Genomic DNA, 14,696 nt, shown 5'->3' with positions numbered 1-14,696 from the left:
GGAGTTCATTTTAATGAATATATAAAAATTCTACTTAGTCCTTTAAAAATATGCACTAATTTTTATAGTATCTTTTATTTCTCATGTTATAGATCTATTCTTATGCTACTGTTTTAAAAACTTACTTCATCTTTTCTGTATAGTAGTTTCAGTATTTGCAATTCTTAAGGGCCTAATCCCACAGAAGGCTGTTATAGCCAGTTTCTGACTTGCTAACCTGTAAGAGATGTCGGACAGGAAACATCATAAAGAAGGTTTTGAGGAGACATGAGGATGACACATGTAGGTATCGATTACTATGCCTGGAAAAGCTGCAGATTCACCAAAGCGAGGCAATAGAGAGAGATTTGTACCTACGTTTTGTCCTTCCTTAAAATCTTACCAATTATTGAAACTCTAAGACATTTCCTTAAACTATTAGTCAATCAGCAGGTATTTATGGAGTGCCTACTCAAACTGAAATCTCTGCTGTCATAAGAAAAACAAATAGAAGAAAAATTAGACATTTTTAACATGTGATTGAGTTTTCCTCTTTCAAGTTTTTAAAAAAAAAATTTAAATGTTTTATTTATTCCTGAGAGAGAGAGACACACACACACACACAGAGCATGACTGAGGGAGGGGCAGAGAGAGAGGGAGACACAGAATCTGAAGCAGGCTCCAGACTCTGAGCTGTCAGCACAGAGCCCGATGTGGGGCTTGAACTCACAGGCTGTGAGATCATGACCTGAGCCAAAGTTGGATGCTTAACTGACTGAGCCACCCAGTCACCCCTCCTCTTTCAAGCTTTTTAAAGAGATAGTATGTTGGTTGTTTCAAGATCACAACAATCCATTATTTTGAGGTTCAACATTATTTGCAGAAATTTTTTTTTCAAGTTTATTTATTCTGAGAAAGAGAGACAGCACTTGTGCGTTGAGTGGGGCAGAGAGAGAGAGAGAGAGACAGAGAGAGAGAGAGAGAGAGAGAGAGAGAGAGAGAGAGAGAGAAAGAGAATCCCAAGTAGGCTCCATGCTGTCAGTATAGAGCCCGACACAGGGCTCGATCCCACGAACTGTGAGATTATGACCTGAGTTGCAATCAAGAGTCAAATAGCTTCATGGAGTGAACCACCCAGGTGCCCCTTTTGGCAGAAGGTTGTTTACTTTCCACCTTAAAATACCCTTTCTTTGAATAGTGGGTTCTTGAATAGGAGCAAATGTTTTTAGTGGAGAATTATATACATTCACAGTTTGTATCACTGTGGGTCATAAGCACAGAGAGATGCAAATATCTTTTAATACTACATTGGATACAAGTGGAAACTATATACTTTTAACCATAAATGTTAATAATAATAAATATCCTGGGAAAAGTAACTATTTGGTGGAGTTCTCATATAAAACAAACAAAAAAATTCATGTAATCTTAAAAATGTACTTATTCCATAATTTAGATGTATTGAGTCTGCATCTTGTTAGCACGGGCTATGTTAAAGTATTGCATATACCACCTGAATTAGTGTGCACCCTAATTTATACACATTTAACATTTCAATAACATATGCCAGGGTACAACCAAGTTCTAAGGGTGTCAAAAGTCAGATCATTGTAAAATTGAATGTACGTTTAGGAGTAGAGAGAGCGACCAGCCAGATGTGCCTGCAGCAATGTGCTGAAGGCCATTTAAAACCAATCCATGTGTAGTAGATGTATTCCAGTAGAGAATTATAGACAACAAACCAAGAGATACTAAAGTCGTACTACGGTATCATCTTTGTTAAGCCAGAAAAAACATTTTGATTTTACAGAACTGGAGCTAAAACAAATCTTATTCTTTCCTCCCTGTACTAAATAAATGAGCAAAATCAACTCTACTGCCTCCCAGGTTTACAGCCCACAGTAGATGTTCCATATGTACTTGCTGAAGGAATGGCTGCCTTGATACAAGGAAGTGGAAAGGGTTATGCATACACTATTTTATGGCTTTCTGGGTCCTGATTGTTTTTGTATACTGCTGCGTGGTTTGGGTGTTTGAGTGTGCTTTATTTCAGGTGGTTTGCATATGTGAAGTAGAAGGAGGTAAGGTTGGTTGAAGGGTAATTATTTCTTGATAGAAGAATATAAAAAGTATAAACAGCTCAGCTCTTGCTTAAGCAAACTCAGCTCTTCATTCCTGATCTACAATGCAAATAGTATACAAAATAAGGTTTCATTAAAGAGTGACTGTCACATCAACAGGAAAGAGAATGAAGACCTGCTATGCAGTATTATTAGATATATTGAATTTGTTGTCACCATGATCAACAAAATATTGCTTCAAAGGACTGTACACTGTGACATAGAAATGGCTTTGCAATACAGAGCACTCCTCTGACATAATTTTTTCATTTTATTGTAATAGAGCTATACCTCTAGAAGAAACGAGTATGAATTTATTAATGGCATGGGTCACTATTAAAAAAGTAACAAACGAATGAGAAAATATCTGTGATAACTAACGATACATTTTGGAAAAGAAAATGAGAAACTTTTTATCATGTGATATGTTCACAACCCCAAATAACTCTATGTCATACGTGTAAAATGGGACTTTTCCTACTATCCTGGAATTTCAGCTGAGGTCCTAACCCTGAGGATTGATACCTACAAAGGCTAAAAGGAGGTGTGAGACACCCCTCTGCAGGACTTACTAAAAGTAGAAACATTGGCCCCGTGACTGTTACTCATCACCCTCTCAGCCTAAATACGAGGAGGAAATTCACAGGAGTAGATGGGCTCCATGGGAACCTCTTATTACAGAGATTTGGGATGTTTGCCAGAAGGGGAGGCTGGCATCTCTTTCCCCAAACTGGATGACTGCCAAGCTGCTGAAACTCAAAAACCTGCCCTCTCCTCCTGCTCCTAGAACAGAGCTCAGAAGTGTTCTTGGGAGAACCTACTGCATGCCCCCCTAAAATCTAGGGCATAGGGCTATCCTGACGATACCCTTGACTTCAAGATTCAGAAGGTAGGAGGCTAAGTGAGATTGTCCACATGGCAGGGTAAGGAGAAAGGAAGCAATGGAAGCAGCTCCCCTTTCTGCCATTTGAAAGGGAAAGCAAGCCTGATTTCCTCCCATGCCCTCCCCGTGGCCCTGGTGGAGGGGAGTCGTACAAGATCCATACTGAAAGGACTATGCTCAAGAAGGTTGACTTCGGGGCAAGGAGGATACCCTTGGGGCAGGATCTGAGAGAAGGATCTGATTAGAGGTCATGCAGAGAGGGTTTCGTTCATGCTAAGGAGTACCTACCTCTGTGTGCGAGGTCTTCCCAGGAGCATCTCAAAAGAACATACCTCTGCACCACACAAAAGAGTTGGAATTTGCCTCCTCTGACAGAAGGCATTGGATGCACATGAGAGACCCTCCAAGAGTTCCAGCTATGTAACAAGCCCTCCTCTCTTTTCCTCCAGTCCTTCCTCTTAGTCCAGAGCCTGCTGTAGGACCTTGAAGGGGAGGACAGGAGGCAAGAATGGAAGTGCATGCACCTGGTTTATTGAACAGGTTGCCCTCGATGGATAAAATAAGGGAACAGTTTCATTTTCCCCTTTGCCACTGCCTTCAGACACATCTCAGATCTCCTTTCTCTTCCTGTTGGTGTCGACTTCCGCACCTTGGCTTTCTGGTTTGTGATTATTTTCTTCTGGTACTGTTAGCATTTCTTCTCCCCTCCGCCCCCCATGTTATAATCTAGGAATAGGAAAGGTCTTTTTTAGACGTGACACTAAAGGTAGAAACCACAAAAATAAAGAATAGGTTTGTCTGTGTAAAAATAAAGTGTTTTAACGTATCAAAAGCTTCATAAATACAACTGAAGGGGAACGTGCAAAAGTGAAAAAAACTATCGGAAACCTATACGACAGAAGAGTTAATCAGCTAACTCTTAGCGATCAATGGGGCTAGCAGGCAATCCCAGGTTCAATAAAGTCTGCCACTAGCTGTGTGATTCAGCTAATTCATTTCACATCTCTGAGCTCCAGTGTCCTCAGCTACGAAAGGAAGTTAATACCATTACCTACATCAGTGGGTTGGGGGAGAATTATATAAACTAATTTGTGTACAGCATTTAGCACCGTGTTCAGCAGAGGATGCACTCAAATAAACATCAGTTTTGTATCCTCATCACCATCATTAAATCTCCAAGTGGCTAGTCATGGGTAGTAAAAATCAATTTATAAGCATTCTTCTTCTTTATTTTTGTCTGTATTGCCACAGTTTTCGACAATGAGCGTGTGTTACTTTGGTACAGAAAATATGCGAACCATTTCAATTAAGAAAGAAAATAAGAATAAAGGTGTGTGTGAGCCTCTGCCAACTTTACAGAGTAGAGAAAGGCAGCGGCGGGTTTCTCCTTGGGCCAGTCGGTCATCCTATATAGTTTGTTATACAGAATGTCCCTCAGTTACTGAACAGGGAAAGTGGTTCTCTTCCAAGAAGGCAAGAACCATCTGGTCATTCATTGATAGAAATAAATATCTGAACACGAATCATGTTTCCACCGATCAGTATACATACACGCAAGACATGCGAAAGGCATAATAAAAGCTTTAGAAAACATTCACAGGAATAGAAACAAACATTTTGTATCACAGCTTTGTGCCATGTTGTCACATCGTGTTTTACTTGTTTATCATATCATTTCATTTACTCTAATGAAAAATTACTCCTAGGACTCAGTTTCCTTTACTGGCATCGCCACTCATTCTGGGCACAATTTTATAAAAATAAGGCACATGGAAAGATGCTGATGTCATTGTCAGAGGAAGCAAAACCATATGAGAGCCCTGGCTCTGGTGCTCGTTGAGGCTAGATGGAAGTGAGGGGGAAGAGGCTCTGGGATGTATGTGTCACTGTATTGGAGATGGGCGTCCTCCACAAACAAGCCCACTTCACAAGAAAAGAACACAGACTGTAGAAGGGGGGGGTCCAATTTTTAAATTATGTTACCAAATACACATTTGCTTCTACACTTTAAAGCACGGCTGAATCGCATTTGGATAGAGTTATAGCATTGCTTTAAATACACACACACACACACACACACACACACACACACACAGACACACAGACACACACACACACACACACACACACACACACACACACACACACCATGGAGGTAATCCAGTTAGTCCTGCAACGCAGATGTGCACAAGAATGCTCCAAGTGATTAAGATAGGGCTTTAAAGTTAGTTAATTAGAAACATCTCTCTTTATAGGATCAACAGTGATACTAGCTTTGAGTTCTCACTGGCCAAATTTAAATTTAAATTTAAAGATGCATGGGACACCCTTTGGACTTGCTCTTGTGTTGAACTTAGAGGAAGGGCCTTCAGTCTTCAAACTTCTCTGGTTCAAATCTAACTTTTTAAAAAATAGAATTCTGCTCATCTGATATTATTAAACTGAGCTTCTCATAAATAGCATTTATCCTTTCTTGGAAGAAAAGAGAACAAAAGTTGTACAAGTGTACTATTTTAGAACCTATCCTGATAAGGAGAAATCACTGTCATTATAACCAAAACCACACTGCTCTTCCCTGATTTTTGGCATGATCCTTCTTAAAAAGGCCAGAGGACCACTGAGAGGGTAAAACACAATAATTGACAGGGAACTGTTCAGCATTAGTGCTTGGCACAAGTAGTTGCTTAATAAAGTTTCAGTTTTACAGAAATGAAGGTGATTGCTAGAAAAGTGAACCTAGAGGGGCACCTGGGTGTCTCGGTCGTTTGAGCGGCCAACTTCAGCTGAGGTAATGATCTTACAGTTTGTGGGTTCCGGCCTTGCGTCAGGCTCTGTGCTGACAGCTCAGATTCAGATTCTGAACGCAGTACAGTTGGGAGCCTGATTCAGATTCTGTGTCTCCCTCTCTCTCTGCCCCACCCCTGCTCGTGTTCTGTCTCTCTCTGCCTCTCAAAAATAAATAAAAATGTTAAAAAAAAATAAAAAAAGAGAAGTGAACCAAGTTATAATAAACATGTAATTAAAAAAAAATTAATGCTTATTTATTTTTGAGAGAGAGACAGAGCACGAGTAGGGGAGGAGCAGAGAGAGAGGGAGCAGGCTCCAGGCTCTGAGCTGTCAGTACAGAGCAGGACACAGGGCTCGAACCCACGTACTATGAGATCATGACCTGAGCTGAAGTAGGATGCTTAACCGACTGGCTACCCAGGCACGCCAACATGTACTTATTTTAAGTTCAACTTTTATTTTCACAAGACTTAATAAATATCAAACTCCCAGTCTACATGTTATATGTGTGTGTGGGGGGGGGGCGTTTTGCCACTGGATATTTTAAAGTCACATTAACATGAAGCTCTCAAAGGTCAAATGAGGCTGCTTCCCATTGGCCTCACACTCCTTGATCCAAAGCCACATCCACAGAGAACACAAGGTCACTCCCAGTCTCCTGGGATCATGTTTACAAGACCATTCATCCACAGATTAGCAGAACAACCCAACTTCTGCGGTTTACTAAAGAATAGATCAATTTAGGTCATCCTCAACAGATATATGTTACTCTTCTATTGGAAAACAGTATGGGTGTACTCCTTGTAAGAGATACACTTGATTATTTCCGCCTGAGAGGATTAAAGGAGCTGCTGGCATTAATGGCAAAGGCGCTTATGTGCAAAACTGTGGACTTCCCATCTTGTTTTATTTGTACTTTGTTCACAACTCCAGAGAAGTTGATAACAATGCCAATTAAATTTTGCCCTCACTGAAGTGTCACATATGTCCTAGAAACAGAGCTGGGAGGGAAGGTAGAGTGTGTGAGTAAACATTCTTCATTAGAAGGGGAAACGTTGTAAGGCACCTTTAGAAGCCAACTGCCTTGGACTCAAATTTCAGGGTTATCACTTAACAGGTAAGTAGCCCTGGGCCAACAAAATAACCTAGTTGAGCCACTGGTTTTTTCACTTATTAAACGGGAACTTCTTAGAGTTATTTTAAGGATTAGCTGAAATGGTATATGTATGATTGATGTATAAGAGAGACTATACATCAATAAATGCATTTCACACCAAGGCCATTTGCTTTAGAAAGAAAACACAGCTGCTTAGACTAGATAAACTGGTTGCTGATGTTTTGAGTACTATCATTAGGGAAGGTCTCCTAACAATGTTCCAGAAGTAGTTGATAAATTCAGATATTATATTTACTTCTATTTCTGCTCTAAATAGCTACTATTGAATCACCACCTTGCACTGGTGGCTATCAGTGGTATGACTGGTTTAAAACCTTCCCAGACACTGGAGCAGTGAGGATGGAAAACTATGATGAGAACGGCAACCTGCCATCCTTTGTCACATCTTCTTTCTACTATTTCTGATTAGTGCCCTTGCACAAGGCACTCAGAGAGTACCATGAAGATATAGGGAAAAAAAGAGTTTGAGAAATATGTTTCAAGCAAGGTCTTCGGTGCAGAGACTTGAGAGCAGGCCAATACAAAACATGGTAGCAAAGCTCAGAGAGAGTGGGGTAAGGAACAGGAAAGAATCCCATGCCTGGACAGTAATATCAAAATCTTCATTCAAGAATGTTTTCCCCTTGGGGTGCCTGGGTGGCTCAGTCGGTTAAGCATCTGACTTCGGCTCAGGTCATGATCTCGCGGTCTGTGGGTTTGAGCCCCGCATCGAGATCTGTGCAGACACAGCCTGGAGCCTGCTTCGGATTCTGTGTCTCCCTCTCTCTCTGCCCCTCCCCTGCTCATGCTCTGTCTCTCTCCATCTATCAAAAATGAACATTAAAAAAATTAAAAAAAAAAGAATGTTTTCCCCTCTTCAACTTCCTCTTAGTCAAAACACTATCTAGTTGTACCCTGCACTCAAGTACTGAATAGTTTCAAACAGACATGCAGGTATTAAGTGCCTATTGTGGTACTGCTCACATTTAACTGAAGGGTATTCTTGCCATACCTCACAGAAAGTAAAAGAAAATGGTGGGAAACATTGTCTCTTTTGACACAATTTGTTGTGACTCTTTTCACTTTTCTTTAACTGATCAGGCCACACAGGTAAACCACAAAAGCAACTCAGTGTTATCATGGGATAACATTATGATTTTACTGAAGAATGCTCTCTGTAAAAATAGTAATGCATTCATTCATTTTTCAAAACCAGTTAGAATTATGGGAATGAATTGGTTGAACAAGCTGCCTAGAGTACACTTTGTACTGCGTTCACAGAAATAGATAGCATCTTTCACAACAATAAAATCTACCCATAATGCCTTTTTTAAAAGAACTTTTCTACAACTACCAAAACTTGATGGAACAGTTCCTTATAAGTTTAAATCACAGGAGAGAGTCTGAATAATATTCAAGCCACAAATCAGTGCCACACATCTCCAAATCACCAATTATTAACCTGGAGATCCTAAATGGGCTGCAGGGAGTCCTTGAACCCCTTGTAATTATATGGGAAACTCTGTGTGTGTGTGTGTGTGTGTGTGTGTGTGTGTGTGTGTGTGTGTGTATGGTTCTTACTTGCATTTTTCTAAAGACTAGAGCCCATTCAGTTCACCTGACTTCTAAAGGGATTATAACACCCTCATGAGGTTAAGAATTTCTTCATTCCTAAATATATTTTATATGACTGCTCTTTGTTAGGCCCTAGACTAAGCACATAGAAGATGTGGTGCTTGAACGCTACATTTCAGAGTCTAGCAATTGTTGTGAATATGGGAGGTGGGGTGGAATCAGTCTTCTTACTATCCTGCTAATTATCTTTCTCTCTTAATTCAACCCCACCCCATCTCATGTTCTACCTCAGATCTCACACTCCCCTTGGGACAAATTATCCTTCGTATAATCCATACCGAATTCCACCACCACACTTTCACTAATGTTGTTAGATCAAGCTGAGGTGTCCTCTCTACTCTTATCTTGAAAGGTTCTGTTCAAGAATTACCTTCCTCAAGATGCTCTCTCTGAGACTCCAGAATGTTGATGCTTTCACGTAACTTCATTTTTCATTCTTTTTACAAAAATTTTAATGTTTATTTATTTTTGAGAGAGAGAGAGAGGGAGAGAGAGAGAGAGAGAGACAGCATGAGCAGAGGAGGGGCAGGGAGAGAGAGGGAGACACAGAATCTGAAGCAGGCTCGAAGCTCTGAGCTGTCAGCACAGAATCCAATGCGGGGCTCAAATCACAGACCCTGAGATCCTGACCTGAGCCAAATTGGATGCCCAACCGACTGAGCTACTCAGGCACCTCGCTTCATTTTTCCTTCTGAACTAAAAGTAAACTCTAGAAAGTAGGAGTCACATCTTACGGATAATATTTTTGTTTGTGTTCCTGCCTCAGTTGAGTCTACTCTAAATGCTAGTTTGTTTCCGGCTAGACAAGATGAATAGACTTAGGGGTATCTCTCTGACCTAGATTATAACAGAAGCATAAAAAGATCTTCTCAGAAGAGAAACTGGAAGAAAAAGATGTTAGGGAAGTAGAGGAAAACAAATGACAAGAGAAGAGTCAGCAAAAGAATAAGTGCCAAGAGAGACAGGAAGAAAAGTGTGCAACTGGAAGTACACCAAAGGTGCTGGGCTCTCCATGGAGGGTGATTGCGGATACACCACAAAGCTCTAGGAGTATTCTCAGACCTTAGGAGGTAGGCACGATGCTGTTACTAATTGCAGGCAGAAGAGAATCCTCATGGAACTTGTTCATGCCTGGGAACAAAGCTGTAGCCAAGCTAAGAGGCACCGTGTCTTCCTACAGCATGAATCTTAGTAGGAGATGAAGCCTGCCAAGATTCATAAAATGTACCCACTTCTGTTCATTCCAGTGGGAATGAATGCTACTGCCAGACAAAGTTCATAATGCTGTGGGGCTTAACCAGGGTGCACATCGGAAGTTTTAAAATACTGGGGGAGTTTTAAAATACTAATGATGTCTAGGACCCATCTCTGGCAATTCTGATTCAATTGATTTGGGATAACCCCTGGGCACTGGTATTTGTTTATATCAGGTGATTCTAATGTGCCACCACAATGGAGAACTGCTCTAATTGCTATCTAGGAAGATAATTCAAGGACTTGGGGAGAAGGGTATAGTCGGGAGGGAGGGGGTGGGTGTGGATGGGTGGTATTTATCTCTTTTTTAAAGGGAAGGTTATAACTGTAGAAGCAACAACAGGGTATAAGGAGCAAACAGCTGGCTACATGCACAGTGCGAAGAGTTGGTTTTATAAACAACACAGGGAAGAATACATTAGAAAAAAGTGTTCTTCAATGAAGCTAGGAAAGAATATCCCTATTTGCCAGTATCATCAAAAAGCCTCAAAGCTAAATTTTAGAAGGGGGAGAGGGAGAAAAATCCCTCAGACACAATTCTAAAACCTGAAACTATGGGGGACATAACACAGGAGCAATTAGTAAAAAATGCCTGGAAAATTTCAGGGAAAATAAATAGAAAATAAAGGGAAACCAACCCCTTAGAGCCTAAGGGGTCCTTAAACAATGCACAGAGTTGAACGTTAAGAGGTTGATTTAACTTGGAATTTTTGCTTCTAAGATACTGCAAGGCAACAGGGGAGGGGAAGCGGGTAATGAGTAAAAATGTAAGCATTGACTCCCTGCTACCTGAGGAAGGCCATGCAGGTGGTGAGTGCTGCTTTCACTTTCCTGTCCCCGTGCTCACTCCGCTTCTCGTGGGATGCTAGGCCCCCGCCCCAGCCATAGCGATGCTCAGGGTCTAGGCTGAAGCCCGAGCCAAGGTAGACGTGTTCCATGAAAACCTGTGTGTCAAGACAAAGAACCTGCTGGGAGCCGCCTCCCCAAGAAGACTTCTGAGTTGGATGCATTTTTAAAGGAGCCAACTCTCAAGGAAGCCAACCTGAGCAATCTGAAGGCCTGGTTGGACATCCAAGTACCTGATACAACCAAGGAGAAAGAGGAGGAGGAGTGGAAGAAACAGTAGCAGAAGGAGGACAAAGATGAAAAGAAGAAAGGGGAAGATGAAGACAAAGGTCCTCCTTGTGGCCCAGTGAACTGCAATGAGAAGATCGTGGTCCTCTGTCAGTGTCTCAAGTCTGAGATCAAGGATGCCATTGAGCCGGTCAACCTGGTCACCACCTGCAGATACCTCAGCTCTAGGATGGGAACAGTTCTGGAGTGGCTGTCCAGGAGAAAGTGTTTGAACTGATGACCACCCTTCACATAAGCTGGAAGGCTTCTGCACTCAAATCTCCAAGTGTTTCTCTGAGTGGTGCGATGTTGTGACCAAAGCAGCCAAGCAGCCCCATGTCGGTGACTATAGGCAGCTGGTGTGCAAGCTGGATGAGGGAGAGTACCGGGACATCTGGCTGATGGTCACGGAGATCCGTGATGCTTATTCTGTGTTATATGATATCATCCTGAAGAATTCTGAGAAGGTCAAGAAGCCCAGGTACGAAACAAAAGGAATGATCTATTGAGACTCTCCTCTTATTCTGTAATAGGCCAGCAGAGACCTTCCTCTCATTTGCACAGGACTCCAGACTTTCCCCTCCCTATATCCAGCCTTTTGAGGTTACTCCCTCCCCTTGCCTCCCAGGCATAATAAATGGTCATACCACTGCTCTTAAAAAAATGAAATAAAATAAATAAAGGGATACAAGTATTGAAGTATTAGGACTCTGGGTTCAAACCCTGGGCTTATCATTTATTACAGTGTAGCCCTGGGGCAAGTTACTTAACTTCCTCAAGCCTGAGTCTCCTCATAGGTAAAATGAGAGAATTGTATCTACATTCTAAGAATTACTGTCAACAGGGGCACCTGGGTGGCTCAGTCAGTTAAGTGTCTGACTTCAGCTCAGGTCATGATCTCACGGTTGGTGGGTTTGAGCCCCGTGTCAGGCTCTGTGCTGACAGCTCAGAGCCTGGAGCCTGCTTCAGATTCTGTCTCCCTCTTTCTCTGCCCCTCCCCCATTCTCTCTCTCTCTCTCTCTCAAAAATAAATAAAACATTAAAAAAAGATGTTAAAGAATTACTGTTAGTTTGTATCAAATGAAGTTATAGATGTTAATAACCTATACCGAATGTGGCACATAGTAATTATCTAATACTAGCTTTTTTTTTTTTTTTTTTTTTTTTTAAAAACCCAACCCTCCATATCTTGGTTACACAATAGAATTTAAGGATGTTGGGTTAACAGATTTTTTTTTTAAACGTTTATTTATTTTTTGGGGACAGAGAGAGACAGAGCATGAACGGGGGAGGGGCAGAGAGAGAGGGAGACACAGAATCGGAAACAGGTTCCAGGCTCTGAGCCATCAGCCCAGAGCCCGACGCGGGGCTCGAACTCCCGGACCGCGAGATCGTGACCTGGCTGAAGTCGGACGCTTAACCGACTGCGCCACCCAGGCGCCCCTAATACTAGCTTTTTAATATTAGTGCGCTATTATTTAGAACAACACCTGGCCAAAAGGAAAACTTCATCCAAAAGAAAAAGATTAGCTCAAAGTAGAGAGCTATGCATATTACAAAGTTCATAATATCTGTCTTGTAGATTATAAAACCAAGGGTGAAAACACTTTAAAGAAAAGAGAAAAAACGGTGGTGATATATACACATATTTCTTTTGGGAAGTGCATTGCAGGCTGCCAGGCCAGGTAGAGGACATGGTTTGGTAAGAGACTACAAAGCAGGAACAGAAGGAACATAAAGTAGTGGTGGGGGGGACTTCAACCATGAGGACACCATCTGGAAGGCTTGCTTGCTTGGCAAAAACACAATATTGGGTAAATTCTTGACTTACTCTGCTAAGAGTTTAAGCTTTAAAAAGGCAGATGAAACAAGTAGGGAAACTACTTTTCTGGACTTAACTCAGACAATTTGAGATGGAGAGGTGAGTAGGGGATGTGGAAATGATCAGGAACTTGAAAGAAAGGGACTACTTCGTATCACAAAGCTCTTAGCAACAGAGGAAAACTACAGGGAGTAAACAGAATTTGGTATGTGCTTAGGTCAGATACATTTCAAAACCCTGAGAACAGATAGGTTTTATGCCACAGAAAAGATGGTGTGGGAAGTGTGGTATGCGTGCAACCGCGTGGACACGGAGCAGAACTGAGGACAGCACCTGTTCAGGTACCAGGGTTCTTACACGGTCAAGGACTCCACTTGTTTTCTGCTGCTTGGTCTGTGTTCAAGAGGGTAGCATTAGGGTGGACGGGTAGAGTGAGGAAATCTCACTTTGGGTCTTTCTAAGGTAAGACATATGAACAATCAGACTGTCCCCTTGGATACACAGAGCACTAAGATACCCACCAATGAAAGATTCTAGGATTATTGTTTAATTCTCTCCCTGAGTTAGGATAAAAGGCCTCGACATAGCAATGCAACTCCGGCTTCTAGGATTTAGACTATGTCGCCCCAGCAAGGGCGGGTGCACACACACCACTGCTCAGCCCTTGCCCGCTGTGTACCTAGTGTATGGCCTCTAAGCTCCAGGGAGGATTCTGCCCCGCTCACTTCTGTGGTGAGGCCCCTGGCAATGAAACAGTTAATCATTTGTCCTCAGTTGCAGTTCAGAGTGGTTTAGTGGCCTGTGTCTTAGGTCATACTTTTTTTGTTCAGGTTGCAAGACAATGAGAGGTGGTGGATGCTGGATGCTGGATGCCACTCGGCCTTCGATCCCACCTGCAGTCCATTTCCCCGGAAAACTCTACTTGGAAATGGAAAAATGTCCCATTAGTTTAATTGAAGTTGCCGATGGTCCTCACTCCACCCTACCAAAAGAACGCGGCTTCATTTGGAAGGGGAGTTCAATTAACGTCCACATTGTTCTCCGGTTTCCTCTCTTTCCTTTAAATTACCTGCTGCTGGAGCCACTGTTTTGTTCTGTCTCATTTTTGTTTGAAGGGGAGGGGGTTGGAAATGACCACTTCAACGACAGCCTGAAACAAATTCCCTTTTCTTGAGGTTGGTCTCTCAAGTACTTTCCCAATGTTCACTGACAAGGAAATTTATTCATTCTGATGTATAGCTTAGCCATAGCCTCTAGTCATCCGTAATAATAGATAGCACTGCAGCCCTCAACAGAAATGGTTTTTAAGCTCCAATATAACAAAAATATTCTATACTTAAGAGCACACATGAAATAGCTTTCATTTCCTTATTCAAAGATTATATACCTTAAAAAAGCATTACATTTTAATTGCTGTTACAATTTAAACTTATATAAAGGCTATAGTTATTTTATAATAAGAAACAATCACCAGTGAATATCTATATGTCAAATGCGAAGAACATAATGGTTATCAATTCACAGGGGAATTTAATCTAAGTTAACACTTGACAGATGTTTAGAACCTTTGAGGCACATATCTGTCAAGTTTCAAAGAGGCTAATAATAATGGTGTAAGAAAAGTTTAAATATTTTCTTCATCACAACAGTTTTCAGAAAAGTATCAGTTTATAATCTCGTTCGAAATGCTCAAGAAAAAATTAGATCAATTTAGTTAAGAGTATTTACACTCTGAAAATTTAGGTCCTTTTCCATCTATGCCTGAAAGTTTCATGTAGTTTTGCTAAGTGACGCTGCAAAGAAATGGGCATTTGAAAGCAAAGGAGACTCCTTAAATCACCTGGTCCTTCCTTATTTTGCTGTATCTTTGGATTAAATTAATACCAGGATACCAGGGCATGTAATTTGCCGGTCAGTGGAAATCCCTCTCGTCAGGATATTAAGAAT

At 41.5% G+C, this 14,696-nt stretch overlaps 1 protein-coding gene and 1 pseudogene across 24 annotated transcripts in view; one reads left to right on the top strand and one right to left on the bottom strand.

The window, feature by feature from the left end:
• Positions 1 to 14,696, bottom strand: part of GTDC1 (glycosyltransferase like domain containing 1) — a 404,727-nt gene that overhangs the window by 83,344 nt on the left and 306,687 nt on the right. The gene's annotated exons all lie outside the window — the stretch shown is intronic.
• LOC125172775 (proteasome activator complex subunit 1-like) lies at positions 4,243 to 11,522 on the top strand (annotated as a pseudogene).

This window comes from Prionailurus viverrinus, chromosome C1 (genome assembly GCF_022837055.1).
Source record: "Prionailurus viverrinus isolate Anna chromosome C1, UM_Priviv_1.0, whole genome shotgun sequence".
Classification (NCBI taxonomy): domain Eukaryota; kingdom Metazoa; phylum Chordata; class Mammalia; order Carnivora; family Felidae; genus Prionailurus; species Prionailurus viverrinus.
This window is presented reverse-complemented; position numbering and strand designations above follow the sequence as displayed.